The sequence below is a fragment of the Pinus tabuliformis genome, chromosome J, assembly GCF_031772625.1.
Source record: "Pinus tabuliformis cultivar Carrire ecotype Pingquan chromosome J, CPIR1, whole genome shotgun sequence".
Taxonomy (NCBI): domain Eukaryota; kingdom Viridiplantae; phylum Streptophyta; class Pinopsida; order Pinales; family Pinaceae; genus Pinus; species Pinus tabuliformis.
This window is the reverse complement of record NC_142295.1, coordinates 138998856-139020371: the sequence shown is the minus strand read 5'-3', so window position 1 is coordinate 139020371 and position 21516 is coordinate 138998856. Positions and strand designations below refer to the sequence as shown.

At 36.3% G+C, this 21516-nt stretch overlaps 1 pseudogene across 1 annotated transcript; it reads right to left on the bottom strand.

Annotated features, from left to right (window-relative positions):
• Nucleotides 1-4740: 4740 nt before the first annotated feature.
• Nucleotides 4741-13891, bottom strand: LOC149226018 (alcohol dehydrogenase-like 3; annotated as a pseudogene). Its single transcript, XR_016248277.1, has 8 exons — nt 13737-13891; nt 7214-7393; nt 6371-6691; nt 6162-6244; nt 6004-6079; nt 5306-5367; nt 5116-5211; nt 4741-4836 (listed from the first exon to the last, which is right to left on the bottom strand). The product of XR_016248277.1 is annotated as an alcohol dehydrogenase-like 3 (transcript).
• Nucleotides 13892-21516: the final 7625 nt, after the last annotated feature.

The window sequence follows — 21516 nt, the reverse complement described above, 5'->3', positions numbered from 1 at the left end:
TTTAGGAGATCCAAAATATTCTTCTATTATTTTCAATAATACCTTTTCAAGCATAACTACAAAGGTTGAATCAAAAGGTAGATTATTTATTAGAGGAAAATTTTGAATTATAGCCTATCCTTTTTGGTTTCTATGAGTATTGGGATAGCTAGGGGTTAAGAATGAACTTTTGTTATCATTATGGAAATGTTTTTATTTTTTCAATAACAATGGTGAACATAATTTGATAATTATAGTGGTTATTTGGACTTTTAGAGAAGTGGCTCTTTAGATGTTGAATTTTGATGAGTCCTTCTAACAGTAATATGTATATTATCCATATTTATATAAATATAAACTTTTTATTTTGGAATATGTGTGTGTGCGCGCATGCATGTGTTCTTTCTTTATATTCAACATTCAAGATGAGAATGATTAATTTCTACATTATCGTTTTCCTAAATTAAATTTTGTCATCATTCTAAATCTCCAATATTAAACACTATGTACTCATATATGGAATTCTTATATTTAATGCTGATATGAAATATTAAAATATGTGATTATTAATCTTTTTAAACAATTTAAAACTTACATGGAAACAATTCAAAAGCTAAATGGAAACCCAAAGATTATTGTAAGTGATGGAGATCCCATTTTCACTTGAAATTTTTGGACAAAATTATTTTCTTGTATTGGTACTCAATTAGCTCATAGATCATCCTATCATCCTCAACCTGATGGGAAAATTGAGATAGTGAACAAATGTTTGGAAGGATATCTTCGTTTCTTTTTCTCTGATAAGAAAACAAAATGGCTCAAGTGGTTACCTCTAGCAAAATGGTGGTATAACACTCCTTTCCATACTCCAACAAAAATGACCTCATTTATGGCACTTTACAGATATCATCCACCATCCATCATATCATCTCACAAAGAAAATTCTATGGTTCAAGCAATGGAAGATCACTTCAATCATCAACAATGCATTCTCCAACTCCTAAAGGAGAACTCGACTCTAATGCATAATCGAATGAAACAACAAGGAAAACAACATCGCAATGAAAGAAGTTTTGATGTGAGTGATTGGGTATTTTTATGGTTACAACCATACAAACGAATGTCCCTCAAGAAAGATAAGAAGAATAATAAATTATCACCCAAGTATTATGACCCTTATAAGGTGTTACAAAGGATTGTTACTGTGGCATACAAATTGGAGCTGAATGCATCTTTTCAAGTACACCCAGTTTTCCATGTTGCATGCTTAATGAAGGTTATAGGTGATGAGCTCTCAATTCAAACTATATTTCTAGAACATGACATGGAAGGAAAAAATCATACTGGAGCTTCAAGAAATTATAAGAATAAGAATATGTAAGCTAAGAAATCGATCAATTTCATAGTATCTCATTAGGTGGAAGAACTTACCTGCGAAATATTCCACATGGGAGGGTGAGTATTTTATACAAAAGCATCCAGAACTACTCAAACATTGAGGAAAACACTTTTGTGAAGGAGAGAGGTGTGCTAGGTTCCTATAATACTAGTGTAGCCCCAAACATTCATCCCTTGACCCAAATGTTCAAAAATATTTCATTCCTCACAGCCTACAATCTTCAAGAATCTATAGGCAATCAAAGATTCATAAAACTAAAATTCCCATCATATCTATCATTAGTTTTGTAGGAGCACCCATGCATACCCTTGGTCACTTTTTTAGAGGAGAAATTCAGTGCTTCATCATAAATACTCCCTCTTTAACAAATCCACTGAAATCATCCAAAAATCTAGGAACCTTCACGAAGATGAAGATGTTATGGTTAGTTTTGATGTTGTATCTATGTTCACAAAAATCCTATTTCCCTAGGTTATTGATTTTAATCTCTAAGTTGAATGATCTTGAAACCCTAAATCTCATTGAAATATGTCTCTCTTCCACTTTATTTTACTTTGAATGGACTTACTCTCACTAGACTAGAGGTAGAGCCATGAGGTCTTCCTCATCCCCTATGGCAGCTAATAGTTTTTTGGAAAATTTCAAAGGTTGGGCTTTAACCACTAGGCATTTGAAACCAAAATTTCAGTACCGTTTTTTTATGATATCTTGATCATTTGTTCTCATGGTCAATGAACCCTCTTGAATTTTATTAAACATCAAAACAACATTTCCCCCAATATCCAATTTTCCATGGAGTGGAAAATGATAAACCCGTGCAATTCCTAGATGTTCTCATCTCCCATCTTATTTATGGATCATTCACCCTCCAAGTCTATAAGAGAAGGACTCACATTACTGATACCTCCATATACATTCTCATCATCACCTTGATAAAAAGAAATTGTTATTTTAAAGACTCTTATGACTCATGCCATTTTAATTTTTGCTCCTCAATTCTTGGAGAAAGAAAAAGGTTGTTTGATTAAATCCTTAAGGGTTAATGATTGCTCTTCCTTCCAAATCAACAAAGATTTTTGTGAGGCCTAGAATCTAAGAACCAAAATCCCCCTCCTCTCCACCTCGACCTCTCCTTTCCCTTATAGCCAATGCACCATTAATCTTATCTCCAAATTTATGGCCAAAAAGAATATTAAAACCGTCTTTAGAACTATAAAATGCTTGAACAATTGTTTTGTACAGCCAAGGATAAATAAGATCCTATGTTGTGACTAGGAGTATACAAAATTCCTTTCTCTAGTGATAAATCATACATTTTCCAATTGGTCATTCATTTACAGCTTTTCCTCAAAAAATTTATTGCTAATATCACCCATAATTGTATTTCCAAATTTGTTATTGTAGAACATTCTTTTAAATCAAAACATTTGATTTGATTTGACAAAACTCAAATCCTAGCCTCAACTCCCCATTATACTTCTCATATCATTCGATAAGCACTTGAAATTCAGAAGCACTAGGATAAATTTAGTTGTGAACATGGTAAAGTAGAGAGTCATGGAAACCCCTTATTCATAACCATGACCACTCAACACTTCGATATTTGGTCTCCCACTTCTAGTCCTCCCTCTATCTCTTTAATCTTTTATTTTTTGACTGAATATTGATAGTTTCTCTAAATGAGTGTAGACATTTAAATATTGTCTCAATATGGGGCATTTGTTGTAGTGGTTGTAAATGAGTGTCAAATTTAAATGTCAGCTTAATATGGAAGAGATGTTGCAAGGTCAGTAAAATGAAGCATTAAACCAAATAATAATAATAAAACACAATGTGGACTCAATTAAAAAATAATAAAAGGTAAAACAATAAATTCATAATAATTCTTATTTCCAAACATATAAAAACATAATAAATTTAATTAATAAACATATAATTACCAAACAAAAATATTTCTAAACATAGAAATGACATAGATTTGTGTTATAAATTAGGATCCATTTGAACATATAAATTAAAATAATAATTCATATTTATAACTATTATATTTTATAATTTCATATTTAAATTTAACTAATAAGCATATAAAAATTCACTATTTACAATAATTTTTTTAATAACTTCTATATTTATCTATCTATTTATATAATCAACCTTATGCATATCATGTTAAAAAAATAAATTTGAAAAAATATAAAACATCTAATTATATGTATTACCAGGAATTTAATAAAATTAAAAATAAGAATATTTCTATACATAGAAATATGAATTATATATAAATGTAAATAATATTAATAAGAACGAGCATAATTTGATCTATTAAAATCTCTAGAGGAATGAAAATCTTTTCTCAAGTTTTGCATTCAAAATGAAATTTACATCTTAAAAGATTTAATCCTTCTAAACATTTAGTAAATTCAAAATTAAGATGGATCTATATTGATTATTATTTATAAATAAATTTTAACAACATATTTAATATAAACATTAAATTTAGATACTAAATTTCCAAAAACTAATTATATTGGTATACATAAAATTATATATAAAACATAAACTATATTATAACTAAAATAGAACTACACGGAATCAAACTTTTAATAAAAAAAATAGATACGTCATTTTTTTAACACTGAAATTTAGATACATTAAATATTTAAAAAACTTGAATTAAACACTTCACATATGATAAAGCTTTGCTCCATAATTTCACATGAAATACCATGTATAACATAAACATCTAATATTACAATGTAATATTTAATGGCAATCTACTTTCAAGGGGCACAAATTCCCTAGCTAGCCCATTTTACTCGGTTTGAGACTAAAACCACACAAATAAGGCTTCCCTCACTGGACATAATATAGTTCCATAAGAGATGAGGTGACAAAGCCTTTATTAGTAGGAACACAATTGACTATCAGAGGTGACAAAGCCAATATTAGAAGTAACGAAATTGACTATCTCCTGCATATATCGTTGCTGGGCAGAAGAAAATGGAAAATATATTTGGTTAGAGATGGAGAACACATCTCAAACTCTTGCCTTCTAACAACAAATCAAATGATTTGTTAATATCTGCAAGAGGCAGCTCATGGGTAATGAATTCCTTTACTTGGACTTCCTGCAATCAAAATGCATATTGTAAGAAAACTAATAAAGCATGAACCATTAGTTTTAAATACAATTTTCTTAAAACCATTGTATGTCATCTGATGATTCATTACCTTGCTTGCACACTTTTCTATAAGATTAGGCAATTGGGATTTTCCCTTGAATCCACCAAATATAGATGCCACAATCCTCCGACCCATAAACATCTCTGTTGGAAGAAGGCTTAGCTTTCTTGGACTCGAGATGCCACAATCCTCCGACCCATAAACAACTCTGTTGGAAGAAGGCTTAGCTTTCTTGGACTCGAATCATATCCCAACAATACTGTCAAGCCCCAGACCTGCAATCCCACCCAATTGACCAAAACACTGACAATGAGGACACACGAACCATAATGCAGCTTCACGGTTTTGTTTATGGATATCCCCAGCAGACCTTACTGGACATTAATCAATTAGTAGGTTTCAGCTGATCCAGGATATCTAGGATCTTTGTTATCAGTTTCTTAAATGAGTAAGTTTTCTCAGATCCGCGATATCTCGGCTCGTTGTTAACAGCTTCTTAAATATCTAATATTTTTTGTTCTCAATAGAAAATGGGGAACAGAGGGTGTTCTTACATCATTGGTGGCCAGAAAGCACTGGTATAAGATATCTGTATTTCCAATGTATTCAAAGCCGTAATCCACACCGCCATTTGACATGTCTCTTATCACCTGCAAAAATGATTCTCTTCTCATGAGATTGGGAGCTAATAGGTATTGGAGAGATTGCCATTACATACAAGAATAATATGAAATTGCAGGTTACCTCCTGAATGGGCTTTTCGTAGTCTTTTGGGTTGATGCAGTCTGTCACTCCCAGGATTTTGGCTGCAATGTAAGTAGTGCAAGTGGTGAAACTCTTGATAACATTTTATCTCAGAGATGAGAACAATATATACTCTGGTACATCTAACTGATAGTTCATTCCATGCCTAAATAATTACTTTCAAAGAAATTTCTATCCACCAAACTATCCTTGTGAGTTAGGCTCAGTATATTGTAGAATGCGATGAAGATCCTATTGACAAATAGGATGGTATGGGTAACTTGCCTCAAACATTTTCTTGACTGAGCAGGGTTGAGATCTCAGTCAAGGCCAACCATTCTAACAAGTATATATGACCTATCAAACTTATGTAAGAAATTTCAAGACAACTCTTATACAAGGATTTTACTGCCTTTCATGGCAAACCCTTCTGGCTTCTACTAGGACTTTACTTCCTTCTATGAACAACCTTTCACACAGGACCAGCACCTTACCTTTGCAGAGGTAAGACCTTTCAGGACCAGCACCTTACCTTTGCAACGGTAAGACATTTCAGGACCAAACTGGTGTTAGCGTTAAACATAAGAAACTCAACAATTCTCTGCAACTGTTACAACAACCCAGATTAAGAGGCTAACAACCTGCCTACTAAATTTTGTGTTAATTTTACCAGTCAGTCTGAGAAAAAGAGCATCTACCTTTAGGAAACTTGTTGGGATTTGTGTCAATGCCTATTATCCTGGATGCTTGTCTTATCCTGGCACCCTCTGCAACCTGTTCACAGTTAAGAAACCAACTGAAGAAAGATAGCCAGCACAACAATCATGTAAATAGCATGGATAACCAAATCACTTACTGCAAGACCCACAGTGCCAAGGCCAAAGATAGCAACTGTTGATCCGGGTTCGATGTCTGCTATGTTCCATACAGCTCCAAGTCCTGCAGGCGCACATGGTAGCAGAGTCCATGGTTAAAAGCACTCTGAAGAGAGTCAGCAGCTATCATTATACTAATACGATTGAAAGCCTGTGAATTCTGATTTCATCAAACTGAACAGTGTGATACCTGTGGCCAGTCCACAACCTAGCAAGCATGCTATATCCAAGGGAACTTCTGGATTGATCTTGAGAACGCAAGCATAATCCACTACAGTGTATTCGGTAAATATAGAAGACATGAAATGATAAACTGGCTTTCCACCAATGGAGAAACGAGATTTCCCATCCCTTCTCATCATTGTATTGTAGGGATTTGCTCTAAACTCACCACACAGATTGGTCTTCTTAGATTTACAGTAGACAATCTTCACATTCACCATTGTACAGAGGAATCACATGGTCTCCTTTCTGGAGATCTGTCACACCCTCTCCCACACTCTCGACTATCCTGAATATTTAGAAGTTCAGTATTAAAAGTTCAAATTAAACCACTTACAGTAGAAGGAGAAGTATCCATTGATAGAAACTACAAACCAAATACCACCCAGAAGGCATTATCATGTCTGTCTCACAACAGCAGTTAGGTTAAGTATAATTACTATGGTTTTGATGGTTATGTATAATTACTATGGTTTTGATGATGGATAGAATATCCATCCAAAATATATAGAACAAACTAAATTAACAAAAACAATTTTTTTTCAAAACTATATTGTAAGCTAATTACTACAACGCATGATCATGTCTATTTCACAATTGTAACTGTTAAATATAATTATTATGTCTATATCTTTGATGATGAATGGAATGTCTATTCAAAATATAAAACAAACTAAATTCTCAAAAACAATTATTTTCCAACTAATTACTGTGACTTTGATGATGAATGAAATATCTACGAACAAACTAAACTAGCAAAAACATTTTTTTTTCCAAAACAAAATTTTAACCTAATTACTAAAGATCCTACCCGGCACCCTCGTGGCCGAATATGCGAGGAAATGCGTCTTCGTTTGATATCGTCCAATATGTGATATCAGTATGGCAGAGAGAAGAGTGGGTAATTCTGATTCGGACCTCCATTGCCTGAGGAGGATCCACTTGCACCTCTTCTATGACGAAACCCTGCTTTGGTCCCATGCTACAGCAGCTGTCCATTTGTTGGGCATTTTTAAATGGGAAAATACCAAAACCAAACAAACATTAACACCACAGAGTCAATGCTCTGTTTTCTTGTGCCACAGTATCTTTTTGTGCAAAGGGAAGCTTTAAAAAAATTGACTGAACAGAATATTACACACCATAAAACATTTCTATTAATTAAAATATAAAGCCTCATACAAACTTCATCCTCTTTCACTCAGAGGGATTTACCAAAATTACTTTCACCCATCAAAAACAAAACTCTGTCTTTTCCCTCCACCTGAGAGTTCACTGCGCTGGGTTTACTGCTGTAAAAACCATTTTTACATTACTCTTGTAAAACAAATTTTTACACAGACTTACAAAAAAACGCTCCACCATTTTCTTTATGCACTGCTGTGCAAAACCACACATGGTTTTTGCTACTCCTCTGTTTTACTATGTCTCACAAAAATATTACAACCTATTCCATGTAATTTCTTCGCACTGCTGTGCGTTTTTTTTCTTTACAAAATCAACAGAACTCTACGCATAAAAACATTCATATTCACTTATGCACTTCTGTGCATCACCATAGTTTTCTTGCAAGTCAACATGTTTTTCTTTTCGCTGCAGCGAAAACTATTTTTACGCACTCTCATATGCGTTCTTCTTTTCACCACACACGTTGTGCATACAATTTACCATCTATGTAACCTACGCTGCCCCACTATTCCTTTTACAATAGTCCACATATATCAACCCCGGAGCACTTCACACTTTTAATGGTCACCACACATGAGCATATATATTTGGCTCATTATATTAAAAACTCAATACAATGCATTCAACTACCGTGGCCTTTTTTAATGCATATGGTCAACGCTCATTTTTTAAAAGGAACATATAATATATGCCCATACTTCTGTGTGGTTGAAATTCAATGTTTTACCAACCATTTACGAACCGGGTTTAATTCCATTTAATTCTTTTCAGACGGAACAGGCGGTCAACCAGGTTTAATTTTTCACTCCACGCAAAGCATTTAATTGCTGGTTCGTATGCAGGTTTGAGGTTTCATTGATGGACGGCGGAGGACACGGGCGCTGATCCGACGGTGGAGAAAGATATCGGAAGCCCTCACTTGAGTGAACGATAGCTCCCGATATGTCAGAGCTGCTTACGTCACGCGAGAGCCACGTGCCTGCACCAAAACGCATCGGAGGCCAATATACGGAAACTGCTTTTCGCTGGAAGGTGGTGCGATATCGTCTGGGCGGTTTGTGGTTTCATGCTGGCGGTTTTGGATGTGTACGTAGGCAGAGTTGAAATTGCGATTTCAACACTCCCCTTTAATTTCAACTACTGGGCATTCAATCTTACCCAAACACTTCCTCACATAGAGGGATTCACCAACTGCTTCTGATGCAGTTCCACAAACGACAAATTTGTCTTCCTCTTAATAGAGGGATTAACCTGAAACTGTGCTTAAGAGCACCTTCCTCATGATAGAGGGATTCACCATAACAATGTGCTGAAGAGCACCTTCCTCTTGACAGAGGGATTCACCTGTGACTATGCTGAAAAGCATCATCCTCTTGATAGAGGGATTTACCACACTATGCTGAAAAGCATCTTCCTCTTTAATAGAGGGTTTCACCAAATGACTGTGCTGAAAAGCACCTTCCTCATTAACAGAGGGATTACAAACAGACACTGCTTTACATGCAGTTTCAAAAACAAACAATCATTGCACTGTTCTTTTATGCTGCTGCATATTCTCTGCTGCACTGTTGTGCCATCTTCTTTACTGTGTCTACCCCATACTGCTGTGTCTACACTTGTTGTTGTGTTGCTGCACTTCACTTACATTTCTTTGCAAACTCTGCATTGTTGTGCATTCTTCAAAGACATAATACTCTGTCTTTTCTGGAACAATTACACTGTCCCAATTTACAAATTTACACTGTTGTGTGTAAACATTTCTTACACTCACTGCTGTTGCATATATTGCATTTCAATTCAATGAACAACAAATTCATTACATTTACCTTTACTGCTGTAAGGAAAATTTCTTTTGCATGTGCTGCTGTTCAAAACTTCTTGCTGCTGCATTGCCTCTGCAATTTGCACTATCGCTGCCTTTTGTTTCATCATACTGCTGTGTGCCCATACTCTTGGCACTTCATTCTCCACAAAAAAATAACACAGGCTGCTGCCTTTTCTCATGCACCCTTGCTTCACACAATCTTAGTCTTCATTTTTTTAATTACACAATGCACTCCTGTGCAATTTCTTTCATTTTTCTGCTGCCACACATTATCATTCACCATTGTGCATTAAAAATCTGTTGTCCTTGTTTTTCTTTATGCATTTCTTTGCATGCTGCATTGCATAAAAAACATTACATTTTTCACTGCTGTGTGAAAAATTTCATTGCATTCTCAGCCACTGGGCATTTACGCTCTGCTGCGTTTTGCCTTTTTCTCATTTTCTTCTCACTGCTTTGCATTTTCATTCCCAATACAAAACATTTCCATCTGCAGTGTATTATACTCACTCTGCTGTGAGTATATTCTCTCACTTTACATAAAAGGAAAACTACATTCCATTGCTATGCATTTCAATGCATGTGCACCACAAAAAAAAATTTCAAACTGCTGTTCATTCTAATCCATGTGCTCCATAAAAAAATTTCCAAACTGCTGTTTTATGTTCTGTCTTCCCACTGCTGTGAGGGTTTCCATGCTTTGCATTTTTCTCTTATCTCGCTGCTGCTCTTTACATTTCAGCGCTACCATCTTTTCTTCTTTATGCATTTCTGTGCATATTGCATAAACACAAAGCAAAAACATTGCTGATTTCATCACTGCTGCATATTACCTTTTAGAGGGATTAACAAAGATTTCATTTGCAACTGTTGCGCTGCAATACATCCTCTATCAACAAATGACTGTTAATACAGTTCAACAAAACAAAAAAAAATTCAAGCTCTCCTTTAGCGTATGCTTGTCTTCTTTTGGCAGACTCTTCTCAAAACAAATTTAGATCCGCTGGGGAGTTCAAGGGGTTTTCAGATTGCCTTTCCTTCCTTCTCCATACTTGTGTAACTTTCTTCTTTTGCATGGGTCTAGCTTGTGTAAGAGCCCATGTCAAGTTACAGTCACGTGCCATATGCCCAATGTTATGACACTTGAAGCATTCAACTTTATTCATGAATGATAATTCATGATTTCTTCTTGTGAAATTATTTATTGGAGATTGTCGGGGACCACAACATCTATCTCCATGAAATGCTCTACAATCTTTTGCCATATGACCAAAGTTTGAGCAAGCATAACAATAACCATAAAATGAACTTTGGTACCTGGGAGATGGAGGTTTCCTTGATGTACTTCTGAAGCCTTGCTGCCTTGAGATTCTTTGATGATAATCATTGCCTCTTGCCTCTTTGACATCAGCTACATTTCTTCTTGGAGCTGGTTTTCTACTTGGAGCAGGATCTCTTCTATTGCAGCCTTCATTTTTCTCCTTGCCTTTGCTGGAACTAGGAGCATCACCATCTCTTTCTGGCTTCTTCACATCTCCTTTGCTTAAAGCATCCTCATCCTTGTTTGAGGATTCACCTACATACCCAAGTCCTGATTTATCAAATGGGGATCGGTGATAGCTAAGCATGTCATCCAATGCTTGAGAGCTCTTCATTATTTTGTTCATCCCTTCAACCTTCTTCCTGAGGAGGACAATCTCTTCTTCTAACTTTTCACATTCATTATTTTTCTTTGCTAGTTGTCCCTCAGTTTCTTCTTTACTACGAGTAGCTTCAGCTGCTACTATTTTGAAGGAGATAATATCTGTCTTCATTTTGGAGATTTCTTCATCTTTTGCTTGACTACTCTTCATTTTCTTTTCAGCTCCTTGTGCCTGCTTCCTGGCTTCTTGTAGTTCGGACTTAAGGGAGGAGACCTCTACCTTGTACTGTCCAATCTCTTCTACAAGCTTATTCACTTTCATGTGTCTTTGTTCAAGTTGACTTGTCAAAGCATCTGCCTGCTTCTTTGCTTCATTCAGCTGATTTGTCATGGATATGACTTCTTCATGATGTTTCCTCTTGCATTGATCAAGCTCCTTCTTGAGCTTGGCAAGCTCTTCATCTCTTTCTTTTACTTGAAGCTTGATGAGGTCAAGCTTCTCGTTCTCAGCTTCTATGATGGATTCTTCTTGACTCATTGTCATGGTCAGTGCTCCCTTTGCATGAAGGTCATGCAGTCTGTCCCATATATCCTTTGCTGATGTATATTGTCCTAGATTCTTCTTTACAGAATCAGGGAGTCCATCCAAGATTAGTTTTGCTGCTTGTGCATCATACTCCATGGATTCTTTATCCATCTTGCTGTCATCAATCACTGACTCCTAGACTTCAATCCCCTCAGACATTAGGAAAGCCATCATCATTATTTCCCATACATCAAAGTTTCCATCAAACTTTGGGGTTTCAAATAAAATGCTTTCAAACAGATTGCCTTCTAGTTTAGTAGAGGAGGGAGACACATTTTTAGCAGGCTTGGAGGCTTTCTTCTTTGACCTTGCCATTCTTATCTAGGCTTTAAATACTTGACTGTGTTTTTTTTAATCACTGACTGTTTCTATAACAGTAACACAAAGGAAAGATTCAGGAATACCTTAACTCTTTTGGCTGAGTCTTCACACTGCTGGAGAAGTTTGACTGCTGCAACAAGAGTCCTTCCTTCAGCATCTTTGAGCCTTCAAAGAGCCTGGACTAGCTCCGATACCACTATTGGGCATTTTTAAATGGGAAAATACCAAAACCAAACAAACATTAACACCACAGAGCCAATGCTCTGTTTTCTTCTGCCACAGGATCTTTTTGTTCACAGGGAAGCTTTAAAAAAATTGACTGAACAAAATATTACACACCATAAAACATTTCTATTAATTAAAATATAAAGCCTGATACAAACTTCATCCTCTTTCACTCAGAGGGATTTACCAAAATTACTTTCACCCATCAAAAACAAAACTCTGTCTTTTCTCTCCACCTGAGAGTTCACTGCGCTGGGTTTACTGCTGTAAAACCCATTTTTACATTACTGTTGTAAAACAAATTTTCACACAGACTTACAAAAAAAACGCTCCACCATTTTCTTTGTGCACTGCTGTGCAAAACCACACATGGTTTTTGCTACTCCTCTGTTTTACTATGTCTCACAAAAATATTACAACCTGTTCCATGTAATTTCTTCGCACTGCTGTGTGTTTTTTTTCTTTACAAAATCAACAGAACTATACGCATAAAAACATTCACATTCACTTATGCACTTCTGTGCATCACCATAGTTTTCTTGCACGTCAACATGTTTTTTTTTTCGCTGCAGCGAAAACTATTTTTACGCACTCTCATATGCGTTCTTCTTTTCACCACACACGCTGTGCATACAATTTACCATCTATGTAACCTACGTTGCCCCCACTATTCCTTTTACAATAGTCCACATATATCAACCTCGGAGCACTTCACACTTTTAATGGTCACCACACATGAGCATATATATTTGGCTCATTATATTAAAAACTCAATACAATGCATTCAACTACCGTGGCCTTTTTCAATGCATATGGTCAACGCTCATTTTTTAAAAGGAACATATAATATATGCCCATACTTCTGTGTGGTTGAAATTCAATGTTTTACCAACCATTTACGAATCGGGTTTAATTCCATTTAATTCTTTTCAGACGGAACAGGCGGTCAACCAGGTTTAATTTTTCACTCCACGCAAAGCATTTAATTGTTGGTTCATATGCAGGTTTGAGGTTTCATTGATGGACGGCGGAGGACACGGGAGCTGATTCGACGGTGGAGAAAGATATCAGAAGCCCTCACTTGAGTGAACGATAGCTCCCGATATGTCAGAGCTGCTTACGTCAGGCGAGAGCCACGTGCCTGCACCAAAACGCATCGGAGGCCAATATACGGAAACTGCTTTTCGCTGGAAGGTGGTGCGATATCGTCTGGGTGGTTTGTGGTTTCATGCTGGTGGTTTTGGATGTGTACGTAGGCAGCGTTGAAATTACGATTTCAACACCATTCACACAAAGAAAACAAAAACCGCTAAATTGAATATATCTTTAATCAAACACAGCTGCAATACTATTTACAGAATGAAATGAGATAAACCAAAAACACTAAATGGAATCTATCCTTAATCTTAAAACACAGCTGCAATAATATTTACAGAATGAAATGAGATAAACCAAAACCACTAAATTGAATTTATCTTTAATCAAACACAGCTGCAATACTATTTACAGAAAGAAAAGCTGAAAACACAAACCAAACCATACCATACCTTTGCAGGTAATGACTTTTCCATCCATGTTTGTGGACAAGAGCTTGCCTTCGCTATTGCAATGGTGATCCATCAGCTGAATTTTTCTGGTTCAGCAGCGAGCAAGGCAAATCCTGAGATCTATGAGAACCCATGGATTTGTCCATTATTAATAATAATGCTGCTGGCACATTCTCCTCGTGATCGAAAGTCAAACATGGCGGGTGGAAACGACGCGGGCCTAAACCATCGCTAATAACTCTTAGTTTGTCCACTATTTTCGTGTTCTCGTACCACCCTGATCCACTTGCCCATTGTCATTGTCATGGTGATACGGATGGGTACAAGTCACTGAAAACCATAGTCACAAAATTCGCCCTAATCGGGCCAAAAAATATCAAAATTCCCTGTTAGATACGAATACCGTATTATTAGTTGAAATTCGATTAGGTTTTCAATAACACCAGTTTTATATTAATTGTATTCCATTAGCACAATCATATTTATATATTAGTTTTGTATAAGTTGAAATTTCATTTCATTTTATTAGATCGTTAGACATTAGTTTTTACTTATAAAAATGGCATTTATTTAAATATATTAATTTCATTTTATTAGATTTATAGATATTATTTTCTATTTATGAAAATGATCCAAGTGGATGTTGGTGGCCAACCGTCTATCCCATTTAGAACCCACAACTATTTCTTTCAGTTTTTAAGTTTCTTTAATTGTATCACACCGATTTTTCGGGTCCTAAACTTCCAGAGCCATTTTGAGGCCCTAAACTTTTTTGGCAATTTACTGTGAGCGATTTTATGATAAAATCGTATTTTTTGTTATAGTTCTTAAAGATAGAACTTTCCAATGGGCTATCATGGGTGTCAAACGGAGATAATATGATGCAGTGACAATCTCGGAAGTTGGTTGTCCAACTAACCCCAACGGGGCCCATAAACTCTTGGCGTTACATCTTCTCGAGTTAGGGTTTTGGTTGTTTATGGTTTGCTCTTATTGTTCAATAATAAAAAGGCCCTTGAGCCTCACTATCGCCAGAGCTACTTGTTGTGGCCACCAAGAACCCCCCTCCTTATTTAAGTACTAGCAATAACACTAGGTAAGTGGGGACCCTTAGTAAAAAAATTCAAAAAATAAATTAAGGTTCATGTATTTTACTCCTTAAGAAACATCGCATCGCACAAAGAATGATAGGAAATTTCCTTATGAGTAAAAATGGTAAACTACGAGAATGCGACGCGAACTCCATCACATGCATTAATAAAAACTCACATTGAAAAACCTTAAAGAATCGCCGATATGAGATATCGCATATCGCACCTCGCGAAATTGCATAAAAGATACATAACGATAGTGCGATAGTGCGATAGCACGATAATGCAATACTACGAAATGCAATGTTGCGATGCAAATCGCAGAAACATTCCATCGCAAATTTCCCTAGCTCAATATTCAAGAAAAGTTTTCCATAAACCAAGAACTCGATACGCGCTTTAATGACAACTAATGAATTATACGCCACTTGTTAGTAAAATATGGTTTTGTGTTGTTCGAAGAGCCAGTTTACGTCAAGTGGCATGTTTTCACATATCCGTTGCATTTAAAGCTTTCTTGTCAATTATTTTATTATCATCACTCTCTCCTCACTTGTGAATTGCAGGAATAAAGAAAAAAACAAAAGTTACACGAAGCAATGTGTAGGAAGCTATGAGGAAAAAGGCTAAAATTCCAATGTCTAAAAACAGAGAAAAGACACCCACATGGAACAAAGCCATAGATTCACAGAATGCTGCTGAGCCATCCATTACAGATCTTTCATTTAGAGCCAGGGTCGAATAAGTATTGAATGATGCTGATATCAACAGGCAGATTGACGGCCAAGGTCAAAGAGCTCATGAAAACATTATTTTCATGAAATTTTGAAGCTTTGTACCGAGTAAAGAAAAAGGCACAAAAGGAAAAAAATGCATCAGAGAGGCCCGGATCAAAGAACGAAGGCAGTTTCCGATGCGCTATTAGCGCCTAGTGCTAATCGCACATCGCTAAAAAAATTATTCAAAAAGCAAAACCTCTAACTGCTCAGTCACTCGTAAACCCAGAAAATGCAAGAAATCAATGGTAAAGAACAAACTCGAAACATAAAGCTAAAGGAAAGGCAAAAGCAATTCGTAGGTTAACCAAGTTGAACTGGGGCTATTACTGGGCATACACAGTAAATCCACATCATCAGAGGATGACTCTCGAAGTATATCATCGATTTTGCTGGAAAGATGGTGCCAACTCTTACCATTTCTATTTCATTAGCTCAACCAAAAGCGGAAGACAGTCAGCCGACTCTCCCAGGCAAATACTGAATGTTTACAATATTAAGGAGCAAATGCAGAAATAGTTAGATATTAGATTTAATTTTTAGAAATAGTTTTGCTTAGAAAAAGGGCGGTCACTTAAACCGCATCCTGAATCTATGTAATTAAGTTATTTAATTAGTAGTATTTAAACCCTTCTCATGCATTTAGAGAAGGGTCCAGAAATTTATCAAAAACTTATCTGCAGAACATGCACTTTTGTACCCTCTGAGGAGGTTTTGGTGAATGAATGGAACAGGATTTGTAAATTTTGCATTTGATATCTGCTACTAATGTTTCACTTTTGTACTCTTAGTGGATGTTAGAGCAAGGAGAGATAAATCATTGTTGCTTGAAGCTTATGAGTAGGACTAGTCATAAATGGTACTTTTATCTCTTGACCATTTCTTCTTATATGTTAAAGTGATATATAGTTTTTAGTTGTTTATGTATTATTGCATGAATGCTTGAGTTATCATTTGTCACTTTTTGTACAGTGATAGCTATTTATTTATGCTTAATGTATGAATAGCTCACTATGCGATATGTTTTTCACAACTGTTTCGTCTAAATTTTTATGCGAAGTGGTTCATCTCTATTGATTTCCTTTCTTATAATCACTGAATGATATTCATTATTAGTTGTTATTTGAAATCTCTTTAGATCACATAATACAAGAATTACATCCCGGGTTAGTATAGATTTAGATGTGATATTTATTGGATTTCAATAGCATAGAATTAGCTTAAAGTTAGAACTAGAATATCTCAAATAGGAACTGTTAGAGCAACGACATTACATTCTACACACACACACTCATAGATTTGGAAACTGGTCCCATTATCCCCAGTCGGACCTGCTATACCAAACGGATAAGGAGCTGCCAACCAAGGTCCGGACCGGGCAGGTATCCCCCTTGTTGTTGACCCGATTTTCGGGGCCTCAACATATTTTGCGCTAGAAGGAGGGCCAAAACTATGAATGGCAAGCAAATCCAAATCTGAATACCATTCTGAGAGTAAATTGCCCTCACCATCTCACCCGACTTCTCCATTACACTTAAATCCAGAGTTAGAAGTCACTCGAGTACCAACCGCTCCTACACACCCTGACATTTCAGAACAATCTACAGTTGAACTTCCTGAAGTCGAATCTCTCATTCACAAACTTCAGCAATTTTCCATTTCTTCTCAAAGGTCTGATGAATCTGAAGGCAGCGTGACTTCGCAGTATAACCCTGCTCATCCCCTGACCAGGTTAAAGAGTGAAAAGCTTGGCATTCAGCCAACCGAATTACCTCTTCCCACCAGGAAGAGAGCAAGGAAATCACCTAAAGAGTCCGACAGTGAAACTCTTTCGTCAACATCGTCCATCTCAACTTCTTCACCACGAAGTCAACCATCCACGCCACCACTCCAGGTCATCGCCCATCTGTCCACTGGAACCCCCACAACTCTTCCTCAATCATCAATAATCGTAGTATCCTCATTCTCCCAGCCACAGGGATCATCTTCTGCACTTTCCTCTATTAGCAGTTCAGCAGTGGCCCAATCTCCATGGAATAACCCTGGGGCAGTCTTAATGCCTACACCCTTGAGTCAATTACCAGCCCATCCTGAGAAATGGCTGCCTAAATTTGATCCTGAGGCAGGCATGCTAGCAGAAGAGCACATAAACAACTTCATGCTATCCATTAATCTCAATGGGGTTACTAATGAAGATGCTGTTGTTCGGCTTTTTCCTTATACTCTCCAAGGAACAGCGAGGTCATGGTATTTTTCATTACCCTCTGGATCCATCAGTAGTTGGGACATCTTCGAGGAGCAATTCCTAACCAAGTTTGGTGATGATAGATCTACGACAACATTACTCAATGACCTATCCAACCTTAGAGCCAAAACTAAAGAGCCTATCAAGGATTTCAATTTACGATTCAACAAATTTTTTAACAAAATTCCTACTGCTTCCCAGCCTAGCGAGGAAATACGATTTGAGTGGTATATCACCACTCTACCATCGAACATATCAATCTTCGTGGACAGAGCCAATAAAAGAACCTTAGTCGATAACATGAAAGAAGCAATAGCAGTAGAGAAACGAATAATAGCCCTAGAGAAGAAATCCGCGATAGAGGAATGTAAATCCAAAAAAGTCACCTTCAAAGAAGACTCCAAAAAGAAACAAGCAAAAGGTCCATTTTATTTGGAAGGATTGCAGAAAGTTATAAAGACCATGTCGAATGAAATGGTCGAAATCAAAAAACAAGTAGTAGAAACTTCTTCAAAAAAGCCCTACAGAGCTTTTAAAAGAAATCCTTCAACGAATGCAAAGCCACCCAATGCTATTTCAAATGCTGAATCTGAGGAAGAGGAAGAGGAAATTGCCACTGAAGGGCAGACTGATGAAGAAGAAGTTGTGGAATTACAAGGAATGTGGGATTTCATCCTCCCACAAGAAGAAGATCAAGAAGTATTTACAGTTAGCACACGAAGTAAAAATCAGCTTGATCCTCCCCAGACTATCCCTAAGCCAAAGAGTGCAAGCTTTGCAACAAAAGATAGAGTCGCAACAAAGAAAATGACATCTAAAGTGACTCAAACCAGCCCAGTCCAAACAGATGAAACAACTCCATCTAAAACACTGATCGTGTCGGATGAAATGGAGTATAATATTATAGAAGATATGAAAAAGACTAGAGCTAACATCACCCTTTACGAACTGAGCAAATTGAAGCATCAACAGAAAATAATGATGAAAGAATTACATGTTGTGCCAGTTGCACCTTTGCCTACTGTTGTACTTTCTCAAGCCTCCCATAACATGGGAAGACCTCCAACAAACGTGATCAATAAGATTGATCCAAATGACATCGCTCTAATTGGAGGAAGATCAAGATCTCACACTCCCCCATTTTTCCTTACTTATGAAATCTTCAATAAAAATGTGCACAATTGTTTGGTAGATTCTGGTGCTTCATCAAATATTCTACCCAAATCCATATGTGCCAAGTTAAATGTTCAACCATAGAAATCCGCCATGTGCATAGTTCAACTAAATCGATCTCCAGTCGAAGTGATTGGTGAAATAAATCAAGTAACCATAAGATTGTCATCCAACCCAAAGGTATGTCAAGTTATTGACATTCTAGTTGCTAACATTATTGAATTCTATGGCTTAATTCTTAGCAGGGATTGGTCAGAAAAACTTCATGGATACTTCGCAACCAACTGGTCGCACATGTGGTTGCCCTACAATGGTAAACCAAATCAAATAAAAGTTGAACGAGAGTTACATCAGAAATACATAGTAACAGAGTTAGAGGGGGAAAATGAACCGGTAGCGTATAATAGCAGCATTATTGGCAATTACTCGGTAGATTCTTTCCTCGAAAATTTCAATGCTCATCCGTCACCCTATTTAGAACACTCTGTTTTATCATAAGTAGAAAATTTTTCTCGAACTGATAATTCGAAATGTATCAATTTTTTAGATAAACCTGTACATAAATCTTTGTTTTGGAAATTATTTTTTGATGGTTCTAAATCTAACGAAGGAGCAGGAGCAGGATGCATTCTGATTAGTCCAGAAGGAGATAAAATCATTCTTACATGTAGACTTGAATTTGATTGCACCAACAATACAGCAGAATATGAGGCTTTGGTCCAAGGCTTGTACAAAGAAATCGGCTTAGACGTTAAGTATCTTCAAGTTTTTGGAGATTCTGAGATTGTGATTAAACAGGTAGGTAACACTATACATTGCTTATCAGGTCATTTAAAACATTATCAATCTTTATTTCAAGCTCTGACTGAGCATTTCATAGCATTTGATATCTGTTCAATCCCCTGACTTCAAAACGCAAGTGCAGACCTTTTGGCTAACGTAGCTGCTAAGCTTATTCCTTTGAAAGATTTTAGTCCAGATAGATTCTCAATAGAATTAATCTTTAGACCATCTATTCCTGATAACATCACAAATTGGAGAGTATTCAGTGATGATCCTAATATTGTGAATTTCCTCACATCTGAAGGATCCTACTCCAATCAAATAATCGACAAAGACCAACATTATCAACAATTGCAACACGATAGCACTAACAATGCTATACCTAAGTCAGTGGTCAAGTTAGAAGACTTGTACGATTTGAAAGATTAGTTTAAGAGGTCTACCAATTCAAAACTCCAAAGTTCAACCTTGAACTACGAATTAGTAAACCTAGGAACTGATGCCAAACCACAAAACATTAATCTAGGCCTCGGCCTAAGCCCTGAAGAAAAACTAGCATATATTCGTCTTTTTGAGACAATATAAAAATGTTTTTGCCTGTAATTATGATGAGCTGAAAACATATGACACTTCCATCATCCAACATACTATTCCAATGATTGATAATGAAAAACCTATCCAACAAAAGCTGAGAAAGATCCACCCCAATTTAGAAAATCAGATAAAAATTGAGCTCAATAAGTTATTGAAAGCCAGAATAATCTTTCCCGTCAGACATTGCAAGTGGGTCTCCAATATGGTACCTATTAAAAAGAAAAACAGAGATATTAGGATTTGCATTGACTTTCGAAACCTTAACAAAGCCTGTCAAAAAGATAGTTTTCCTTTACCACCTATGGAACAGGTATTGCAGGCAGTGGCAGGCTCAGAATTAATGTCTTTCTTGGATGGATTTTCAGGATACAATCAAGTGTTGGTACATCCTGATGATTAATTGAAAATCACATTCAGAACTAAATGGGGCACATAGGCATATTGAAAGATGCCATTTGGTTTGATTATGCTGGTGCGACATTTCAAAGAGCCATGGACATCGCATTCAAAGATTTAGTCAATAAATCTGTAGTAATTTATTTGGATGATATAACAGTGTATTCAAAAAAGTGAAGCGACCACCTCAAAGACTTGAAACAAATCTTTCAACGGTGTTTAAGGTATGGAATTTCACTTAACCCAAAGAAATCCTTTTTCGCACTAAGTGAAGGGAAACTTCTAGGATTCATAGTGTCAAAGTCCGGCATTCACATCGATCCTGACATAATCAAAGAAATTTCTGAAATACCCCTACCTCACAACAAAAAAGCAATGCAATCTTTCCTTGGTCAGATCAACTTTGTAAAGAGATTCATTCCAAATGTTTCACGAATCGTGTCTCCTTTGCAAACCATGATTAAAAAGAACTCAAATTTTAAATGGGGCCAAGATGAACATGGAGCATTCAACCTAATCAAACAAGCTATTATTAATGCTCCATCTTTAGCAACTCCGAATTTTTCAGAGCCTGTTATTTTATACACATTTGCCTTAGATAGATCATATGCTGCGATATTAACTCAAGCAAATCAAGAAAAAGCAGAAGCCCCAATTGCGTTTTTTAGTTCAAATTTACAAGGTGCCGAACTAAATTATTCAGACGTGGAGAAACAGGCTTA